Source organism: Cervus elaphus, chromosome 23, assembly GCF_910594005.1.
Source record: "Cervus elaphus chromosome 23, mCerEla1.1, whole genome shotgun sequence".
NCBI lineage: Eukaryota > Metazoa > Chordata > Mammalia > Artiodactyla > Cervidae > Cervus > Cervus elaphus.
Window position 1 is genome coordinate 35,255,989 of NC_057837.1, and position 23,573 is coordinate 35,279,561.

At 46.8% G+C, this 23,573-nt stretch overlaps 1 long non-coding RNA gene across 1 annotated transcript; it reads right to left on the bottom strand.

Annotated features, from left to right (window-relative positions):
* Window positions 1-6,455: 6,455 nt before the first annotated feature.
* Window positions 6,456-10,896, bottom strand: LOC122681605. The gene is made up of 3 exons (XR_006337048.1): window positions 7,780-10,896; window positions 7,259-7,399; window positions 6,456-6,687 (listed from the first exon to the last, which is right to left on the bottom strand). It is a non-coding gene; the product is annotated as an uncharacterized LOC122681605 (long non-coding RNA).
* Window positions 10,897-23,573: the final 12,677 nt, after the last annotated feature.

Genomic DNA, 23,573 nt, shown 5'->3' on the forward strand with positions numbered 1-23,573 from the left:
TTTTATGAAAACAATGCTCACTCCACGTAGGGTAGATGTGGGAGTATACACAAGGGATGATGCAAGTCCTTTTCCCATGCAGCTGAATTGAAAAACAAGACAAATATTTTGAACAGCTCATATGTCAAGGAGACATGTGCAGACCCCACTTGTTAAAATAATAATGGTATCATGGTGCACTGATGTGGTGCTTTTATCTTCAAAGCAATTTATGACTGTTCACTAGTTGACTTGGAACAAAAGATCAGAAATTGGCGGGAGGTTCTGGGTATGTGATTTTAAGAAGAATGGATGGGACAGAGATCAAAGAGACAGCCCTCCACCCACTAGGCTCTGTTAAGGGTCCCCCTGGAGCCTAAAAGGAAGCCTGCAATTCTGCCCTGGGGGGCTGGTTTCTTCTGGACAGTGGAAGCTGACAATTCAATGACAGAAAGAAAGTTGGGCGTTTTTTGGTTTTTGTTTTTTTCATGAAATCCCACTCCTCTATCCTTGTGTGGTCCTGGTCCTAGAACCAGGAAAGGCCAGCCGATACACTCCCCACCTCGCAGGGTCCCAATGTCCACCTCACGCTCAAAAGAGGGGAGACATTTCAGCTCGTGACATGGTCTCTACCTCTCTCTGGTCTCTTTGGGCCAAGGTAGCCCCGCAGTCTGAATCCAAGGTCATAATAGTAGTTCTGCAAGAGGGGTGAGGGATAGTTAGGGAGTTAGGGATTGACAGGTTTGCAGTTTCAGGTGTTCAGCAAAATGATTCAGTTATACATATACATATATCTATTTGCTTTCAAATTCTTTTCCCATTTAGATTATTACAGAATATTGAGCAGAGTTCCCTATGCTATATAGTAAGTCCTTGTTGGTTATCTATTTTAAATATTGATATAGTGTGTGAACCTGTAAATATATATATATATATATACATATATATATATATATACACATATATATATATATATAAAAACCTGTAAATATATATATATGTGTATACACACACACACACACACACACACACATCGAATACCTCATGCCTGGATTTGCTTCCATGTGTCTTAATGAAGTGTTTCCTGAGTACTCACTCTGGACTGGGTTCTCTGCTGGGTGCCGGGGCCATGGCTTGAATAAGACAGTGTTGTCATGGCCCTCATGAAGTTTCCGGTCTAAGAGGAGAAATCATTCGACCCAGGAATGAGTATTAATGTATTGGGTGAAATGCACACTTGTGGATGAAAACTCTAGGGAACTGAATGAGGCAATAGCAGGAAGTCTTGACCTCATCTGGGAGTCAGGAAAGCCTCTCCTGAGACAATGTTTGAGGTAGATGCTGGGAAATCAACAGACAAAAGAGAGGTGGCGTGGGGGGAAACTCCAAGAGACACTGGTTCCTCGGCGGGAGCCAGTGAGTCAGGGGACTTTTAAAAAGGTCAGCGTGGCTAGAATCCCAGGAGTGAGGAGGCAGTGGAGAGGGAAGAGAGGCTGGCCCAAGGCTTGCAGTGTTCTGGGAGTCTTGGGGCAGGCTTGGGTTTTAATCCTAAAAGCAGTGACAAGTCATCAAAGTGTTTTGTTTTGGCATGCAGGATCTTAGTTCCTTTACCAGAGGTTGAACCTGTGCTCCTGCAATGGAAGCATGGATTCTTAACCACTGGGTCACTAGGGAAGTCCATTCACTGCCTTTTGTTAAATATATCCATCCGTCAACCATTTATGACAATGACTGTACTTACGTTGAGCGAAGTCGCCTCAGCTATGTCCAACTCTTTGCGATCCTGTGAGTGGTAGCCTGCCAGCCTTCTCTGGTCACGAGATTTCCCAGGCAAGAATATACTAGAACGAGGTGCCAGTTCCTACTCCACGGGATCTTCCCGACCCAAGGGTCGAACCCGCATGTCAGATGTCTCCTGCATTGGCAGGCGGATTCTTTACCACTAGCGTCACCTGGAAAGCCCCGTACTTACATTAGTGGAGACATACAATTTTCTTTTTCTTTTATTTTGGCCACACCATGTGGCATGTGGGACCTTAACTCCCCGACTAGGAATCAAACCTGTGCCCTCTGCATTGGCAGCATGGAGTCTTGACCACTGGACTGCCAGGGAAGTCCCCATCCAAAGGTTTTAAGTAGGAGGGTTGTATCTTCCTCCTCCTGATTTTTAAAGATGACCCTGGCTTCTGTGTAGAAATCAGTGGCACAGAGCTGGGGTGGAGGGAGCGATGTCCAAGTAGGAACTCCCTGTGGCCATTCAATGAGAGAGGGTGGGCTTTATGAGGGGGTGTTGGACAAGATGGCGGGGACTGGATGGATGTCAGTTCTACAGGCCCCAAAGAGAGTTTTTGCATACGTTCTCTATCAATTATAAGTGTTTTTTAGTTGCCAACCATCATCATGACTGTTATTGGTCCATATATTTGGTTTGGAAATACATAGATAAATTAACATAACCTCGTTAAGGGAAACAGCATTCCAGATCAAGAGCTGGCAAACCACAGTCCATCTGTGGGCCAAAACTGGCCCTCTGCTCCTTTTGTAAATAAGATTTTATTGGCCCATGGCCACACCCACTTGTTTCCATATTGTTTATTGCTGTTTTTGCCTGGCAAGTTGACTAACTCTAATGGAGACCACATGTCCAGCACAGCTTAAAATACTCCCTGATTTACAAAAAAGTTTGCCTACCTCTGTTCAGATCTTTATGCTTCCTATTGATGAAAGCTACACTTCTTAACCCTTTCTCTCTGGCTCTGCCAGTTCTGAGAGCTTTGGGCTCCTCTCACTTCTGCCCTTGAGGTGAAGGCAATTGCCAGTCTCCCTGGGTAAAAGAAGACCTGATGGCTAAGGTTAAGTCATGAGCTTCCCTGATGGCTCAGGAGATAAAGAATCCTGCAATGCAGGGGACATGGGAGATGTGGCTTCGATCCCTGGGTCAGAAAGATCTCCTAGAGGTGGGAATGACAACCCACTCCAGTATTCTTGCCTGGAGAATTCCATGGACAGAGGAGCCTGGTGGGCTACAGTCCAAATTGTCACAAAGAGAAATGACTGAACAAGCAGGTAGGTGCATACTCTAGTTAAAATTCTGTGTCTTCTCATTTTACAGAATAAATAAAAACATAGTTAAGACATTGCCCCCAGGGACTTCCCTGGTGGTCCAGTGATTAAGACCCTACACTTCCAATGCAGGGGACACAAATTGGATCCCTGGTTGGGGAACTAAGATCTCATGTTCTGTGTGGCATGGCCAAAAAATAAAACAAACAAAAAACAAACAACAAAAAAAAACCCCTTTAGTTTCTCCATTGTAAAATGAGGATAACAACAGCACTAACCTCAGAGGTTGTTTCAACAAGCATTTATTGAATAACTACAGGGTGCTAGGGACCGTCCTTGTTCTGGAGAAGAGAGTGAGTAAATCAGATAACGTCCACGCTCCAGGAGCTTACAGAGGGAGAAGAGGCATCAGTAGGGCCCTGCGGGGACAAAGCACAGCATAAATGAAGCTGGTACAGACATGAGGGATTACCTACACACCACATCATCACCCGTCATCACCCAGAGCTCTGTAGCGACCCCAGCTTCCAGGCTTGTGGCTGTCTGAGAATCAAACACAAACTCAAAGCCAGAATTGGGTGAGGGAGTGAGTGAGGCAACCATCTCAGGCGCAAACTTTAAGGTGACAACAAAACACTCCAATTAATGCGACGTCATCAAAATAAAAACTAATGCAAAAGAATCCACAGTGAACAAATGGCTGGAATTTTACATAGAGACAGAATCATCATTGCTGAATTTTCCTTTTGCCTCAGGGTCCTAGATGGTGGGGGGGGGCACAGACTTGCACCCACACGTGCAAGTGCATCGCTCTGCTCTAGGGCACGCACACCCCTGTGCCGGGCACCAGCCCGAGTCCTCACTTCTCTCTGAAGTGTGACTGTTAGACACAACTCGGCCAGCTGAGCGAATGTTCAGAAACTCCCTCATCTCGCCTCTCTTTGGATGCCTCGGAAATGGAGTTCCGCTGTGTTTGTTTTGCCAACATTTGCCAGAATGTAAACCAGAGTGCATCCAACTGTTATTGGCAGGGCCTAGGAAAGTTCAAATGGCACCCCATCAATCTAGAAACACAGCCTCAGAGGCCTGCGGGCCAGGCTGGGGGGGACACGCAGACCTCATGGCCCGGATGGAAAGAACCCAGACTTGAGACCTGAAGAAGAGCCTCCTTCAGTCAGATCCCTGGGATTCCCGGGGGTCTTCCTCATCTGTAATACATGCTCACTCACTCTCGCAGACACAGGCACACACACTCACACACACTCACACACTCACACACACTCACACACTCTCACTATGCTCACACTCATACACACCGTCACATACACTCACATGATCCCGTACCCTCACACCCTCACACACACTCACACACAAGACACACACCCTTATATACTCACACACATTCACATACCCTCACACCCTCACCTACTCACACACAAGATACACACACTCACACACAAGACACACACCCTTATATACTCACACACATTCACATACCCTCACACCCTCACACACAGGACAAACATTCACACACCTTCATATACCCTCATACCTTCACATACTCACACACAAGATACACACACTCACACATAAGACACACTCACACATGCTCACACACAAGACACACAGCCTCATATACTCACACACTTTCATACAGCCTCACACACACTCACACTCACACCGTCACATACACTCACATGATCCCGTACCCTCACACCCTCACACACACTAACACACGACACACACCCTTATATACTCACACACATTCACATACCCTCACACCTTCACATACTCACACACAAGACACTCACACACACACTCACACATAAGACACACTTACACATAAGACACACTCACATATGCTCACACACAAGACACACACCCTCATACACTGACACACTTTCATACAGCCTCACACACACACTCACACACCATCACACACTCACTCACATTCACATAGAGACACTCACATACATATACTCAGACACACACAGATGTATGTATACACATGCATATTGGCTATTTAATTATCTGTGTTTTCCAGAAAACTGACACTGACTCTTTTAAGGAGTTAAAACAACAGAAGTCAAAATGATTTGTGTCATGTCAAGGGTATATATAGGTGCAGAAGACTGAACAAGTAAGTTGTGTGTGTGTGTGTGTGTGATACACGGAAAACCGCCCGGGAGCACTGCACACCCTGTCCACGTCATCCGGCGGCTATGGCCGCGCAGATGTGGGGTTCAGGGCCGTAGCCCTGCGGCCGCCCCACTGCCCAGTGACAAGGAGCAACCCTACGTGGATGCTGACATATGGAACATCCTGGATCTGGCTCACTAGAAGCAGGTTGGTGGGTGTCTAACACTTTGCTCTAGATTCTGTTTCTAGGTACAGAGCCTCCTGTGTTGCAGGCAGGAGAAAGCCTCCATGCCTCACGTGCAAGCTGGGTCACTGATAGAGGACAGTCCAGCAGGTGAGGGGGTGGGAAGAAAGGCCTGGCCAGTCACTCTTCCCGGGCATCAACCAGTGCACCTTAGGAATCAGGAGAGGTTGAGGTGGGCTAGTCATATCAGGATATTCATGTCCATTATTTGTTTGTTACATGTTCATTATAGCCAGGTATGGTTTGCTGTCCTGGGAGACGCCTATCTTCCAGGGGCTGCTAGGGTAATTGAGAACTGGTAGGGTAACTGGTTGTGAAATAATGACACTGTTTGGGGAAGGATCTGTGGCATCACTTCTATGGCTCGACCCCACCCCTGCTACACACAGTGTCGTGGACTGGTATCAGGACTGGGAGCGGAGGGACACTGAGCGTGGTTCTGCCCAGGGGGCTTGGTTCTGCAGCTCCGTGACCTCAGGCTGGTGCTTCTCAAAGTGTGAGCCTGACGGGTGGCCCCAGCAGCATCACCATCCTCATGGGAGCCTGTGAGCATGCCAGTTCTCAGGCCCCACCACTGACCTACTGAATCAGAAGCTCCAGGAAGGGATCCAGGAAACTGTCTTAACAAGCCTTCCGGGTGTTCCTGAAATTTGCTCACACGTGAGAACACGGCCTTCAAGCACATCGCTTGACCCCTTTGGCCCTATTTCCCTCATCTCCCACCAAGGGAAAGTTACTTGTCCCAGTCCACCCGTTTAGATTATGGGAATCAAGTAAGCTTATCAAAGCACCTAATAATGCTAAGTGAAAGTTGCTCAGTCATGTCCGACTCTTTGCGATCCCATGGACTATACAGTCCATGGAATTCTCTAGGCCAGAATACTGGAGTGGGTAGGCTTTACCTTTTCCAGGAGATCTTCCCAACCCAGGGACTGAACCCAGGTCTCCTGCATTGCAGGCAGATTCTTTACCAGGTGAGCTATGAGGGAATGCAAAGGACATCAACAAATTATTACCATAAAGAAGATGTGGCACATATATTCAATGGACTATTGTGCTTGTCTAAGTCACTTCAGTCATGTCCAACTCTTTGCGACCCCATGGACTGTAGCCCACCGAGCTCCTCTGTCCATGGGATTCTCCAGGCAAGAATACTGGAGTGGGTTGCCACGCCCTCCTCACAATGGGCTATTACTAAACCGTAAAAAAAGAATGAACTAACACCATTTGCAGCCACATGGATGGACCCGGAGGTTATCATCCTGAGAAAGAGAAAGACAAAAAGACAAATATTGTATGAAATCACTTACACGTGGAATCAAAAAATAATGACTCTACTTACAAAACAGAAATAGACTCCAGACACAGAAAATAAATTTATGGTACCAGAAGGGAAAGGGAGGTGCGGGTGGAACAAATTAGGAGTTCAGGATTAACATATACATGCTTTATACTTTATAAAGACTTTATACTATATATAAAGTAGATAAGCAACAAGGACCTACTGTACAACGCAGGGAACTATATTCAGTACCTTCTAATAACCTCTAATGGAAAAGAATCTGAAAAATACGTATAAAACAATCACTTTGCTGTATACCCGAAACTAATATAATGTTGTAAATCAACTATTCTCCAATTTAGAAAATAATGATTATTGCCAATGCAAAGCAGAAAGCTTTAAACAAACAAAAAACAAAATCCAGTCACTTTCGGCAGTGACTAGGACATTCTATTCCAGGAGTGGTCTTCATCAGAGAAAATAGCCAAGAGGTGCCTCCCATATAAGACCATACTGTAAATACCCACATCACAATAAAACCCATCACTCACCCTCAGCAGGGCTGCTCAAGTGGTTCAACAGCCCCTGAGTGAACCGGATTCCACAGCTTCAGACGCACAGGCCCAGCGGGTGTGGGCGCCAGGCCAGGTTCCTTTGGGCCAGACAGGTTGGAACACTTTTCTTCAGAGTTCCTGAGGAGGGAGTGGTAATAAACTCAAGAGAGAAACAGCCAGGAGGGCTTAGGAAAGCTACCCCATCACCTCAGAGGCAAGTTAAATATACGATGGTGCATAGAAGAGAGAAACTCACTTTTTATAAAGACACAAGGGAAAAGATTACACAGAGGGTTCAGAGAGAGCCACTCTCACCATTAAAAAACAGAGTGGTAAATCTACAGTTAAATTTACAGGTGAATTTACAGATCTGTAAATCTACAGATACAGTGGAGTATGAAAAAAAAGAGAATTTTAACATAGAAATTCTCAAAGTGATAGGATAGTCTATCTGTAACATCGATTTCTTCCATGACAGTACTTTTCTACTGTGGCAATATAAATATTATAGAATTTACCATTTTAACCATTTTTAAATGTATCCGTTTATTTTTGGTTGCACTGGGTCTTCGTTGCTGGGTGCAGGTTTTCCCTAGTTGGGGAAAGTGGGGGCTACTCTTCATTGTGGTGCGCAGGCTTCTCACTGTGGTGATTTGTTGCAGAACGCAGGCTCTAGGCTCTTGGGCTTCAGTAGTTGCAGCTCACAGACTCTAGAGTGCAGGTTCAGTAGTTGTGGGGCAAAGACTCAGTTCCTCTGCAGCCTGTGGAATCTTCCTGGACCAGAGATCAAACTTATGTCCCCTGCATTGGCCAGCGGATTTGTAACCACTGGACCACCAGGGAAGTGCCATTTTAACCATCCTTATGTGTACAGTTCTCTGACATTAAGTACATTCACATTATCATGCAACCATCGCTACCATCCACCTTCAGAACTTTTTCATCTTCTCCAACTGAAATCTGTACCCACTCAATATACACTCTTTCCCACCTCCTGGCAACCACTGATCTACCTTGTCTCTAGAAGTCTGACTACGAATTTGACTAGAATACCTAGGTATATCACATCAAAGAAATCAAGCAATGTGTATGTTTTGTGACTGCCTTATTTCACTTAGCATAATGTCTTCAAGTTCATCCAGGTTGTAGCATGTGTCAGAATTCCTTTCTTTTGAAGGCTGAAAAATATTCCATCGTAAGTCTATATCACATTTTGCTTATCCATTCATCTACCGATGGATAGTATTTTGACTTTCAGTCTCCTGTGTGCTAACCACCTGGAAAGGTGGAAAATAAATGAGGCATGTGTAACACACTAGGCACAGCCAGATGGGTGTCCTAACCCCGGGCGGTGAGTCAGCAGGCAAGTGCATCTGAGATGTCACTGCTCACAGCCAGCAGGAGACGTGGATGGAAAATGTGACCTAAATGTCCATTCATAGAAAAACAAATACGATCAGGGTAATGTGGATGGTGACATCAACTCTTCTGTCAAGAAGCTCCCAACAACAGCACTTTGAAATACCAGAAGTGAGGGCGTCGTGGTATCTGGCAAATGTTTGTATGCACACAAGGAGCCTGTGTCCACTAAAGGTGATGACAGAAGTATTTGGTGTCTGTGTTGATGATTCTATTTTCAAATTAGTACTGTGTTGATTTCAGAAGAGCTGACTTCTTCTGAAGTGTGTATAAATGCTCTCAGGATGGAAATGTTCAAAGTGCTAAATCACTGGGGACAGAAACAGTGTGTTTGTTCCAATGTCTGCTTTATTAGGGCCCTAGCAAAGAGTTAAATTTTTGTTCCACTAAAAGGGAAGTGGCAGGGAAACAGGGACCACCAACAGGCTGACCATCCGTGGGTTGTGGGTTGAATGTGCGCGTGATGATCAATAAACAAGAAGCATCACCATCTATCGACCTGCGATCCTGATTCTGAAACCTCCCCAATGCCTCCTTTGATAGGAAACAGAGGAAGTGAGGCCCTGCTGCCCCAGCCCTTGTTGCCCTTGGACCCTCACACACCAGCTTCTCTCCCCTTTGGCTCATGTTGAAGACTGAATGGGATGCAGGTGTCGTTATTCAGAGTCTGCTTACTAAGCAGAATGGAAAGGGAGAAGGAAAGTTCAGCTGCACATGTGTAAAGCAGCAAATAGCTCTCCAGGGGGAGAGAAAGCCCTGGCCAGCATTTGTGTAGGAAGAACTGTGTGCTGGGGGAATATTTCATTCATATGTGCTAGTGAGGCAGCAAGGGGGTGATTAACACATTATTCACCTCAAATCAGGAACCGAAAGGAACCGAGAGAGACGAATCCCTTCCCATCCCTCAAGGGATCCGTCCCCCCAAAGTGGGTCTTGTCATTTTCCTTTGTGCATCTATGTTTATTAATAAATAACCTGACCAAGGCAGACCTCTCAGATGTCTTACTCACATCTGGACTGAGCAGGTGAATCTATTTAGGGACAACTGTCCCCATCTGGGACAACCTCAAGCACATAACTCATAAAAGTCTATATCTCTCACAAACTGACCCCACACAGATCCTGATGCAATTGCAGTGGGAGGGACACGCATCACCGAGGTGGTGTCCTAGTCCCTAGAAGCAAGAGTTGGAAGAAGTCCTCCAGAAAAGTCCAGAGTTGAAGAATGCCAAATGTCCTGCTTCACTTTGGGGGACTTGAAATTCCCCCCCGGCTGTGAGGCAATACCTCCCATGCTGGATGCTTTCCTGTGCACCATACCCTCCTGTGTGAGGTTCTTTCCCCACTGCTGCCCCTAGAGATCACTTGTTCACTGTTCAAAATGCATCCCAAATGCTCTCCTCTGGGAAGTCTCCATAGGGCTTGTCAAGCAATGAATTGTGCTATCTTCCCTGATTCCAAATCCATTTATTTAGAAACATCTCTACTCTTCTTCCCTTGTGGCTTAGCTGGTAAAGGATCTGCCTGCAAAGCAGACCTGGGTTCAATCCCTGGGTTGGGAAGATCCCCTGGAGAAGGGAAAGGCTACCCACTCCAGTATTCTGGCCTGGGGAATTCCATGGACTGTATAGTCCACAGGGTCACAAAGAGTCAGACAGGACTGAGCGACTTTCACTTTCACTACTCTGCTACTTAGAAACTGCTCAGTGCACTGAAATTCTCTCTATCTGTCCCTGTCTCTGTCTCTCCATCTCTGTCTTTTCATCTCAGAAGACACTGAGTATCTCTGGCCTGGGAACTGATTGACGGTGTATTTGGCAGGAGGTATTTGTCGAGTGAGCGAACAGGTAGATCACCGTATCCATCCAGAAGGCCAAGTGGAATTGCAGTCCTGGAACATAGAAAGGAGTAAGGCATTAATCCACCAGCTTATCAGGTTAGTTGGCCATCACCTGGCACTCAGAGCACAGGTCTGTCTGAAAAAAATGGGATTTAATAAGAAGGGAGGGATTTTAAGCCTCTCAGGGACTGGAGCCCCACCGTGCTCTCCACTTGGCATGCTCAGATGAGCCTACATTCAGGGTGGTAAGGACACTCAGCCATGTGTTCACATGTCTTCCCAACACATGAACATTTGTACCACATGTTTTAGGGATCAAAACTCAGGAATCTCAGCCATCAGACATCATGCCTTTTTTCTTTAAAAAAAATTATTTTAATTCATTAATTAATATATTTTTTTGGCTACACCGGGCAGCACGCAGGATCTTAATTCCCCTCCCCCCACCCCACCCACAGATGGAACCCACACTCCATGCATTGGAAGCACAATCTTAACCACTGAAACACCAGGGAAGTCCCTTCTCCCTTTTTATAAAAAAAATACTTCTACCATTTTATTTGAAAATCCAACTAGTGAATTATCATTGTTCCTGTCTGTCTCCCCAATGCAGAATCCAGCGGGGCGCCCTGCCCCCCGCCCCCATTCCTCTCAGTCCCTCATTGCCGCCTTCCCGGAGCAAATTCACCCCTCCGTCTGAAAGCAACAGTTTCCTTGCCATAGCAGGGAACATGTGAACTACAATAGACTTGAAGGAGAATTTCCTACTTAAGACTTCCGGTGGCCCGCAGAGTACCGCTATTCAGGAATAATTTTGTGTTGGCCTGAGATCAGCGCTGCACAAGGCCCTTGTGGGGCGTGGGGACCCCCGTTTTGTAAACAGGGACTCTTTGCTTACTGCTCGAGGATATTTGGACCCAACAACTGCTGCTCGGAAAATGGGAGGAGAGTGACGCTGAGGACCACTGTCAGCTGAGGAGTGTTAAAACAAGCGCTGGTTTGTGCACACGCACCATCACCCACACACATGCAACACGCTGTACCCAGTAGTAACACGTTCAGACAACAAACCCAGGCATCTCAGCGCTGGAGACCTGGCTGGGCACTTCCACGAATGGGCCAGCAGGGGGCAGCATTGCAAAGGCGTCGGAGGCACCCAGCCGGGAGGAAGGATGAATGAACCTGACAACCCTCATCCTGTGCTGATATGCCAGGCCCTGCGCTGGGTGCTTCGGGGCCAGCGATGGAGAAAACAGGACCATCTCATCTTCCTTCCAAACCTCCCAGAGCGGGCTTCACCCAGAGCCGCCTGACTGAGGCAGTAAGGGCAAGGGCCGCGTCGTCTCATTTGCAGCCAAGCCTCTAACTAGGTGTGTGATGCTGGGCGAGTTCGTCATCCCCGCCCGTTTCCTGGAGCAGGACCTGGCCAACAGAGCCCCATCACCCAAGAGAAAGACGATGTGAACCACACATGCAAGCCTCTTTGTTATTGTTATTTAGTCTCTCGGTCGTGTCCGACTCTTTGCTACCCCATGGATGTAGCCTGCCAGGCTCCTCTGTCCATGAGATTTCCCAGGCAAGAATACTGGAGTGGGTTATCATTTTCTTCTCCAGGGGATTTTCCGGACCCAGGGGTGGAACCCGCATCTCTTGCATCAGCAGGTGGATTCTTTACCACTGAACCACCTGAGAACTTGTCAGTGACTTTCAATTCCCCGGTAGCACCTTTCAAAAAGGAGAAGAGATGAAATTTAGTAATGTGTTTTATTTAACCCAGTAAAATAGTATTTTGATGTGTAATATAAAAATACGGAACTACTTTGCACTTGGTTTTTGAAGTCTTCAAACCCGGTGTGCAGTTTACACTTTTCCAGTTTACATCCCTGTGGGGACAGCACATCACAAGTGTTCCTCCGGGTGAAGCAGGCCTGGCGGCTGTGGGAACCCGCTGGGTGTTTACAAAGCCCCAGGGCCAGAGAGGGGGGGCAGCGGCAGGCACGTGGCCAGGCCCCACAGCCTGAATTTTGTTTTGTCCAAAACTTGAGGTTGTCACCACCGAATGCCAGCCAAGCCCATTTCCTTTCCCCTTTCCAGTCTGCATTCCCACCCTTCTCTCCCTACACACACACACAATGTTTGGAACCTACAGTTGAAGTTTCCTCAGAGGTCTCTTTCATTAAAAAATCTACAACAAAAGGGACAGAAGAGCAGCCACTATGGAGAACAGTATGAAGCTTCCTTAGAAATGGAAAATAGAGTTCCCATATGACCCTGCAACCCCACTCCTGGGCATATGTCTGGAGCAAATGTTAATTCAAAATGATACATGCACCCTGAGGTTCATCACAGAACTGTTTGCAATAGCCATGACAAGGAAGCAACCCGTGTTCACTGACAGATGAATGGATAGGGAAGATGTGGTACACATATACAATGGAATACTACTCGGCCATAAAGTAGGATGAAATAGTGCCATTTGCAGCAACAGGGTTGGATCTAGAGATGATCATACTAAGTGAAGTAGGTCAGAGAGAGAAAGACATATCACTTATGCGTGTCATCTAAAATGTGACACAATGAGCTTAACTACAAAGACTCACAGGCACAGACAACAAACATGGTTACCAAAGGGGAAGGGGGGAGGGATAAACTCAGACTGTGAGATCAACAGATACACACTGCTATGCACAAAGAAACAACAAGGCCCTACCATGTAGCACAGGGAACTATATTCAGTATCTTGTAATAAATTATACTAGAAAAGAATCCGAAAAAGTATATATTGTTGTTGTTCAGTTGCTAACGCACGCCCAACTCTTTTGCCACCCCATGGACTCTAGCCTGCCAGCCTCTTCCATCCATGGGGATTCTCCAGACCCGAACACTGAAGTGGGTAGCCATTCCCTTCTCCAGGGGATTTTCCCAACCCAGGGGATGAAACCGGTCTTCTGCATTGGCAGGCAGATTCTTTACTGTCTGAGCCCACCAGGGAAGCCCCAAAGTATATGCATGTGTATGTAAATATAGAGGTATAGCTGAATCACTTTGCTCTACACCTGAAACTAGCACAACATTGTAAATCAATATAAAATAAAAATTAAATTAAAAAATTATAACAATAAACACAAACTTGGCAATTAAAATTTTTTTTTAAAAAAAGAACTACCATATAATCCAGCAACTCCACTGCTGGCTAACTATCCAGAGAGGAAAAACCCAGCGACTTGGAAAGCTATTTGCACCCATATTCATTGCAACATTGCATATATATGGGGGGGGGGGGCGGAGAAAGAGAGAGAGGTTAGAGGCAGTATTGTATTTTTCCTCTTAGGCAGCACTAATTTTCAGATGAGGCTTCCCTGGTGGCTCAGTGGTAAAGAATCCGCCTGCCAATGCAGGAGACACGAGCTCAATCTCTGGGTTGGGAAGATCCCCTGGAGGTGGAAATAGCAACCCACTCCAGCATTCTTGCTTGGAAAATCCCAGAGGAGCCTAGCGGACTGCAGTCCATGGGATCACAAAGAGTCGGACACCACTTAGGGACTAAACAACAAGTGCAACAATTTTCAGATCCATTTCCTCTGCCATGTATAACCTGACCTTGGAAACATCTCTAAACTTCCTGAACCTCTGTTGCTTCACCTGCAAAATAGGAAAGAAAATATCTGAGTGCCTGGCTGACAGGATGATGGTGAATAAGGGTTTCAACCTTGGCTGAAAGGGGTTCAGAAAGAGAGGGTCCTTGTAAGCGAGGCCACCTGGGTATCATGGGCGGGGACAGCAGACACAGGAGTCAGGATGGAGGCTGTGTGACACTCAGCAAGGGCCCTAGGTCGGGTGACAGTATTGTCTGGCCCTGGATCCAAATCCCTAACCCCGAGTTGGCAGAGGGCTCCGTGAAGAGGGCCAGATGACACCCGCCTGCGGGACAGGAGCCCTCGCTTTGGAAACCCACGGGGTCAGAGGAGCAATGGATGCTTGAGCTGTGCCGCCGAGGGAGGCTGTTTTTATCACACCTGGCCATCCACAAGCCTGTCCTTTGCCCTGGTGACGGACACATCTCAGACTGTTCACTCTGCAAACATCCTTGGAAAGCTGATTTGGAGCAAAATCTAGAACAAGAACAGTCAGCAGAAGGGCTAGCAACCCACAGAGAGCTGCCTGAGTTGTCTCTCAACTGTCTCTGTCTCTCAATATGTATACATATTTGTTGCTATATATATTGTTATATATATATATATATATACACACACATACACGCATATATATGTGTATGACACTTTGGTTATTTCCATGTCTTGGCTGTTGTGAACAGTGCTGTGATGAACATTGGGTGCATGGATCTTTTTGAATTAGTTTTCTCCAGACATATGCTTGGGGTGGGACTGCCGGATCAAATGGTAACTCTTATTTGTAACTTGTTAAGGAACCTCTGTACTGTTCTCCATAGTGGCTGCTCTATGAAAATAAAAAAGCACCATGTGAAAGTGTAAGTGCTGGGGGTCCATCTAGTGTTCCCGCTGCACTGATGCTGACAATCGTCCCCTGTGGGGGGAGGGGCAGAAACGACTCCATCGTGCTGCTTATACAGACGTGTTTGCCCCAGGCCACCTGGCTACTTAGTGAACTGCTGAGTCTAACACTGAGAAATGTAGACTCCAGGCCTCTGGCAAGATGACCTCTGAGATCGCTCAAGCCCCATCCATCCCCATGACAACCTACAGATTACAACCCCTGGGAGTTCTCGGCAGTCACTGCCCTCAGAAACTTCTGGAGCTGAGCTCCTTTGAAAACAGGTGAAAACATAAAACTATTAGTTGCTCAGTCACGTCTGACTCTGCGACCCCTTGGACTGTAACCTGCCAGGCTCCTCTGTCCATGGAATTCTCCAGGCAAGAATCCCGGAGTGGGTTGCCATGCCCTCCTCCAGGGAATCTTGAATCTGGGTCTGCTGCATTGCAGGGAGATTCTTTACCTTCTGAGCCACCAGGGAAACCTGGAAAACAGGTGAGAGGGGTGCAAAATAGCTCAGCTTTGTCTCAGGTTATCATGCTTGCAGGGGCGGCAGAGGGTTACCAGGGAGCTAAGGACACCCAGGAGCAACTGGACCCAGAGCTGCCCAGGGGGATGGGCACGGGCAGGGCTGCAGGTGTGGGGAGCGGGGGAAGTCTGGTGGTCAACCAGGTACCCCTATGCCTGTGTGGCCGATGCTGTTGTCCCCTAAGGGTCCATACCCAAGCGGCAATTTCTGTGCAACAAAGGTAGCCAGGCTCCAGAAGTCATATGGCCTAGGACTGAGATCTGTCTTTGTGCTTTTGTGGATGTCAAGGAGGGTCTCTTGCCCAGAAGGGGCTCTGCAGGGGGTGTGTGTGGGGAGTGTCCTGCAAGAGCCCCAGTTCCTGGCCTCTCTTCTCTGGGGCTTGTGCTCAGCATGGGCTTTCCTGGTGGCTCAGATGGTAAAGAATTTGATTGCAATGTGGGAGACCTGGGTTTGATCCCTGTGTTGGGAAGATCCCCTGGAGGAGGGCATGGCAACCTACTCCAGTATTCTTTCCCGGAGGATTCTATGGAGAGAGGAGCCTAGCGGGCTACAGTCCATGGGGTGGCAAAGAGCTGGACATGACTGAGCAATACAGCACATGTGCCCAGCATGGCCGCTTTCCCAGGCCACAGCATGACAGCTGACGAACTTTGATTGAACAGGCGCTTTGCTAAGCTCTCTCTTGCATTCTTTTATCTGACCCTCATGAAACCCTCTCTGTGATAACAGGAAGTGACCAGACGCCTGTTTGTCCAAAGCCCCACTGGCTCTAAGGCACATATATGCTTCCAACAAAAAGCTTGTGGGTTAGCTGCATATTTTCACAAATCAAGTTTGGGTCCAGGAGCAGAATCCCTGAAGAGTCTTTGTTTCATGCTGACTGATGGCAGCAAAGTACCTCAACCCAGATCTTAGATGAGTAGGTCAGGGGTTCCATTTGCAGGAAAAGCTGCCAGCCTCCCCAGAGCAAGGTGGTACCAGATGCTCTGGACCAGCTGCTTCCTCGGAATGAGCCGATGCTGCCCTCTAGTGTCTGAACACTGGTGGGACACCTCCTCCAAGGAAGCGCAGGTTGACAGACTTGTCATTCTCATCCCTGGAGTCACAGGACAGAGTGTGCACCTCCCAGCTCTGAAAAGTTCGCTACTTCCCAGTGCCTCTCCACACAGATGGCCAGGCCCCGCCCGCCAATCTCGAGCATCCTTGGGCTGAATCTCGAGCATTCCAGGGCTGAGCGGAGCTGCCAGCACCCTCCTGCAGGCTCGGCTCTATGAGAAGGGTTTTTTTCCTCTGAAGGGGACTTTGGGACATTGCTCATCCCTGAAGCCGTTTATTCCAACGGCTAAGAGCCAGTGTTGCTATTTGGCAGGAATGCTAACTCAAATTCCACGAACCTCAGAGGTATTTCCTTATTTCTCTCAAGTGACTGTCCCTTTAGAAACCAAGAGTGAGAGTGTTAGTTGCTCAGTCGTGTCTGACTCTTTGCAACCCCATAGACTGTAGCCCACCAGGCTCCTCTGTCTATGGGATTCTTCAGGCAAGAATACTGGAGTGGGTTGCCATTCCTTTCTCCATGGATCTTCCTGACACAGGGATCAAACCTGGGTCTCTTGCATTGCAGGCAGTTTTTTTTTTTTTTTTTTTTTACCATTTGGGCCACCAGGGAAGCCAAGGATATTTCCAAAGACATGAATCTGAGCACTAAGAAGCACAGTATCTCCTCCTGTGTGGATTCTGAACAGGTATTTGAATGTCCAAAAAGCAGAGATGCCTCTAATGATTTTTAGCCTTTGAAGAAGCATCAGAGGAAGGGTCTGAGGTCAACTTGGCCGGTATAAACCAGGTGGGTGAGAGGTGAGTTTTCCCAAGGCAACCAGCCCAGGTCAATCTAACCATGTTTGCAGGGGTAGGTATGGGGTCAAAGGGCAGAGAGCTAATCTCTTGAGCACACACCTCCCTCTGGGTGATTCTTGATATCCCCAAAGGCCCTGACCTCAGGCATTTGCAAATTATAAAAATTCATGGAGTCCTCCCTGGCTGTCCAGTGGTTGGGACTTCACCTTCCAACGCTGGGGGTGCAGGTTCGATTCCTGACCCGGGAGCTAGGATCCCACCTGCCTCATGGTCAAAAAAACAGAACAAAACATAAGCAATATTGTAACAGATTCAACAAAGACTTAAAAAAAAAAATTCATGGATGCCTTGCTGCTGCTGCTGCTAAGTCACTTCAGTCATGTCTGACTCTGTGTGACCCCATAGACGGCAGCCCACCAGGCTTCCCCGTCCCTGGGATTCTCCAGGCAAGAACACTAGAGTGGGTTGCCATTTCTTTCTCCAATGCATGAAAGTGAAAAGTGAAAGTGAAGTCTCTCAGTCATGTCTGACTCGTAGCGACCCCGTGGACTGCAGCCTACCAGGCTCCTCCGTCCACGGGATTTTCCAGGCAAGAGTACTGGAGTGGGGTGCCATTGCCTTCTCCATGGATGCCTTGAGAGCATGCAAATCTCACCATAAACACAACAGTATATAATGAACAATGGAACTAGCCCATATCTCAGTCAGCAACTTTGTTACTGTATAATGTTGTGTAACAAGCAAACTCAAACATTTCAAGAACATGCACAGTAAGCACTGGTTTCTCACACACTTGTGGTCAGCTAGGGCGACTCTTCTTCAGCCTACAGGTCTTCGGATTGACTGGCATAAGTGTGTCATTCATTTTTCCAGAATGAGGGGCTGCTGGGGCATATTTTCAAGGCAATGGGAACATTTCAAGGCAATGGGAATCCAAATATCATACCCTGTGGACCCCAGTGTGCCTCTGAACTAATCAGTGGGTGGAACACACAGAGGCACCTGCTGGGCTGGTTCCCTGGCCAGTGATGTACTGAGACTCACCAGCTTCAAACTGGAGGATTTATGTGCAGCCTCAGAAAAATGACCAATTGCCACATTTCTTAAATATCACTCAAGAAAAAACAAAACCATGTAGCCAACCTGGCAAAGACTGAGGAGTGGGAGTGAGAGTTTCCGCCCGGTCTGCACCGTTTGTGTCATCATGGGGTTCCCCGTGGAGATGACCGTTTGGTGGGAACCCAGATTGTGATCCCAGAGCTCACCTGAAGCTCACTCTGGGTTGTCCTGCAGAGATTCTTTGATATACCATGAGCAAATCTTATTCAAGAAACCACCTTTTATTTTCATAAGAAGAGGTTTTCTCTCTATTGTGTGTGATGCCAGGATCTAGGCAATGCTTCTGTGACTTGAAAAGTTAAAAGTGAAAGTGTCTCAGTTGTGTCCGACCCTTTTTGATCCCATGGATGTCCATGGAATTCTCTAGGCCAGAATACTGGTGTGGGTAGCCTTCCCCTTCTCCAGAGGATCTTTCCGACCCAGGAATCGAATCGGGGTGTCCTGCATTGCAGGCAGATTCTTCACCAACTGAGCTATCTGGGAAGCCCCTGTGACCTGAAACTTCTCTGAATAAAGAAAAAAACAAACCCCTTCATAGACATTATCCATTGGAGGTGCTCAAACTTACAAAAGAAAATCTACTGTGAATGAAATAAAGTCTGCAAGAAAAGTTTAGCGTCTTTTTCTTCATGGTACAATATTATGTACATGAATTGTATCTGAACCAGATATAATATGGGCATGATTATACCTCTGGCAGGGGAATCCTCCAAGAGTAACAGACATTTATAATAAAGACAGTGTGTGGCATAATATTGGTGTGACTCAAACACAGACTTCTGTCCAAGTTCATGCATGCAGGGCTTCCCAAAGGCAAAAGTAACTCTCCTGACAGGTTGTATACGAAAAAAGGTGAACTGTATGGTAAAATTACAAAGCTCTCAAAATGAATCCTCCCAGGCCCCATCTTACATTTCTTATTCTTTCCCCACTAGCCATCACAAGTTTCCCTTTTGCTTTCACTGGTAACAGAATTCTGATAATATTCAGGTCTATAATGGTGCCCAATTTAAAGGACTACATCTCCCAACCTCCCTTGCAGCTAGTTTGACTATGTGACTAAGTTCCAGCAAATGGAATATAAGCAGAAGAGTTTAGGACTTCCTGGACATCTCTTTAAAGTAAGCTAACTCATCTGGGAGGAGAATTCTTCCTCCTGTCAGCTACCTGGAAAGTGTCCAAGATGACTGGCACTTTGGCAGCCATCTTGAACTGTGAGGTTACCTTGAGGATGGAGGCCAGCATGTGAGGATGCTAGAACAGAAAGATACAAGGAGCCCAGACTCCCCAGTTGCCATGGAGCGGACATGCTAGCCCTGGACTGCCTGCCTCTGAGTTCCTTGGAAGTGTGAGAGGCATAAGCTTGCATTTCACTTAAGCTACTGGTTTTTCCAATTCTGATAAGCAGCTGAAACTTATTCTAACAGATGCATATAGTGTTGTAAGATGTTACCTTTGAATTTCTTGACTAGTTAGAGGATCATTCTCTTGTCCTCCAGGATGCAGCAAGCTAAGATAGACAGCATGACTTTGGGGTATAGAAGTAGGTTTGAACCCCTGCCCTTTGACCAGCTGTGAGCTGCATCTGTAAGCAATTATTTGTCTTCTCTTTTGTAAAGTGTTGTACATTGCATTTATGCTATAACATACCTGGCACCGGAGAAGGCAATGGCAACCCACTCCAGTACTCTTGCCTGGAAAATCCCATGGATGGAGGAGCCTGGGAGGCTGCAGTCCATGGGGTCGCTAGGAGTTGGACACGGCTGAGGGACTTCACTTTCGCTTTTCACTTTCACGCATTGGAGAAGGAAATGGCAACCCACTCCAGTATTCTTGCCTGGAAAATCCCAGGGATGGGGGAGCCTGGTGGGCTGCTGTCTATGGGGTCGCAGAGTCGGACACGACTGAAGCTACTTAGCAGCAGCAGCATACTTGGCACACAGTAGGAACCCAACAATGTTGGTTTCCTCATTTTCTTCCATGGACTTGCAAAGAGTTGGACACAAGCGAGCTAGTAACACACACATATAGCTGATTAACAATGCTGTGATACCAAACTTCCTAACTATCCCTTCTTCTTCTCTCCCCAGCAACCATAAGTTCGTTCTGTGAGTCTGTTTTGTAAGGAAGTTCATTTGTATCCATTCCTTTTTACATTCCATATATAAGGGATGTCATACAGTATTTCTCCTTCTCTGACTTCACTCAGAATGACAGTCTCTATGTCCATCCATGTTGCTACTAATGGCATTATTTCATTCTTTTTAATGACTGTGTTATATTCCATTGCATATATGTACCAATCTTCTTTATCCATTCCTCTGTTGATGGGCATTTAGGTTGCTTCCATGTCTCGGCTATTGTAAACAGTGCTGCAATGAATACTGGGGCACATATATCCTTTCAGACTATGTTTTTCTCTGGGTATATGCCCAAGAGTGGGGCTGCAGGATCAGATGGTAGCTCTGTTTTTTAAGGGACCTCTGTACTATTCTTCATAGTGGCTGTACCAATTTACATTCCCATCAACAGCGTAGAAGAGTTCCCTGATTTTAAATACTCAGAGGAAATTTCAGGTAAGTGCACGTTTGGGTTTGTTTCTATCCAAGTTGGCCCTGCCATGATGACCTCTGAAATGCCAGTGGGGTTAGGCAAGATAAAAACAGCCATAGGTAGTAAAGCAGGAAGCACAGGACAGAAGTAGCCATGAGACGAGACAGCAAATGGAGCCTCTGTGTGATCAGGCACAACCTCTACCTCAAGAGTTGGGTTGTCCCATTGAGTCCAGACCGGACACCAACTGGGCCTGGAGGAATGATGCTTAGTTTCCCACGGGGCTGTTGTTCCCAGTGCCAAGCAATGGGGTGATCGACAGTGTTTCCAGCCTGTGAAGTACAAGCTGACTATCTTGGGGGAGATTTATCCTCGGGGTAGAAGCAGAAAGGCCGCCTTAACTGGGGAGAGATAAACTCTCCGAACCTGCGTGCATTTAAATTGTGAGAAAAGCAGTCTACACGGACACTGCAGATTAATGCCTTGGACTGACTGCCAGGCTCATAAACACCCTAGTACCCTGTTCTAACCTAAGAAAAATGTTTGGGAGAATTCAGTGTTGTCAGTCTCTTGGCTTGTCTGTATTATGGTGGGGGGTGGCAGGGGGGGAGGAACAAAAGCATGGTAAGTTATTGGAAGGGGGAAGGGGGAAGTAGACCACCCTGGTGAAAGATTAAGTCATGGCAAGATTCCCTACCCCGGGAATGACCCAGTCCTCCGTCATGTACAGCCGCAGTTTTCAAATTATTTTACTCTTGGACTGTTCTGTCAGGGTGAAAGACCCTATGGACTTTCAATTTCACCAAACAATAGTTATTTCATCTTAGAGTTGGAAGAAACCAGCTAATTTAGTTCAATCCCTTTTCCCCACTTATGAAATGTTTCCAAGTGGGTAGCAGAGGTGGCCATGGTCACAGAGAGTTTAGGCAGAGCTTAAAGCCAATTCCTGGCCTGAGCGCTTCATCCTACAGCATTAATTCGGTCAAGGGACTTCTTTTCCGGTTATATTCTAATATGTGCATTGAATTACCAACTGGCGGGGAACAGCTCTTCATTTTAACGCCTGCATCTTGACATGATCTGAAATTTCAGACTAGGAAGAGGGTCCTGGAACTCTTGAGCTTTGAGCTCCACACACGGAGCCAGGAAAGGATGAGGGCAAGTCTGCAAAAGCTGATGGGAAAGAGGTAAAAAGGACCTTTTTTTTTTTTTTTTTTTTCAACTCAGAAACAACCAGGTGGCGCAGATAAAGAATCTGCCTGCCAATGCAGGAGACACAGAGACATGGGTTCAATCCCTGGGTCAGGAAGATCCCCTGGAGGAGGAAATGGCAACCCACTCCAGTATTCTTGCCTGGGAAATCCCATGGACAGAGGGGCCTGGTGGGCTATAGTCCATGGGGTCGCAAAGAGTTGGACACGACTGAGCACACACACACAACTCTGCAGGCGCCCTGCCCCTCCCCGCACTGCCCATGAACCTGAGACTGTTCTGGGGGGCTGTGAGTTAGACCCCATCAACATTCCCCAGAAGCTGAATTACTTATAGTCTTTACCACTCCTCCCCACCTTTTAAAAAAAAAAAAAAAAAAACAAAGATGTGCAGGCTGGGGACCAGTCTATCTTTCATGTTATTTTATCATCTTCTTCTTGGCTTGACGGGTCCCTGAGAGAACAAACCCACACTCCTGGAAAAGGACCTCCCACCAGGCAGACTCCTAAAGGTCACTTGGAATCCATCTCTTATATCCTGTCCTGAGTAGCAACCCTCCTCCCACAAACAGATGAGCAGAATCAGGAGTTCAAAACAAAACAGAAAGAAAATGCAGAAGTCCCCAGGCCTGCAACAGCTTCGGCTTAAGAAACACACTTGCATCCTTCACTCCATCTCTGCGCTCAGGTGGACCTGGCAGAACAATGACCATCCAAAGAGAGATGACACTGCGTCCAGGTCTCTGAGCCCAGATATTTAAAGGGATTCTGCAGTGCTGGCCCGTTTCCAGGAGACGCTAATCTGACATTTAACTGTGTATCATTTAGTCATTTTAAACAAAACAAAAGACACACAAGTATAATCTTGGAAGGTCATGGATGAGATGGTGGGTTCACCTTATCTTCCATCAGCTCTTTCTGCTCAGAGCTGGGAAGTAGTTGTATCAACTGAAGATCAAATTCTTTCCCCCAGAAACCCGCAACCAAGGTGCTATCAGAGAAAGTCATTTTGCTGTTGTAGAAAGCAGTCATTTGAGTTTAAGCTCAACAGGGTCATTTGGGTTTAGACAATTGGACTTCTGTGAACAACAGACACCCCTTCACAAACTGTCATGTGAAACAGAAAAGGATCTATTTAGAATTTCCACCGGAATCAAACCTCAACCTACAACTCTCAGAAGGAAATCAGGATCTCACAGTACATATATTTTTAAGGGATGTTAAAAAAAAAAAAGGGACCCAAATAGTTAGGTACAAATGTGGAAAAAGATTCTA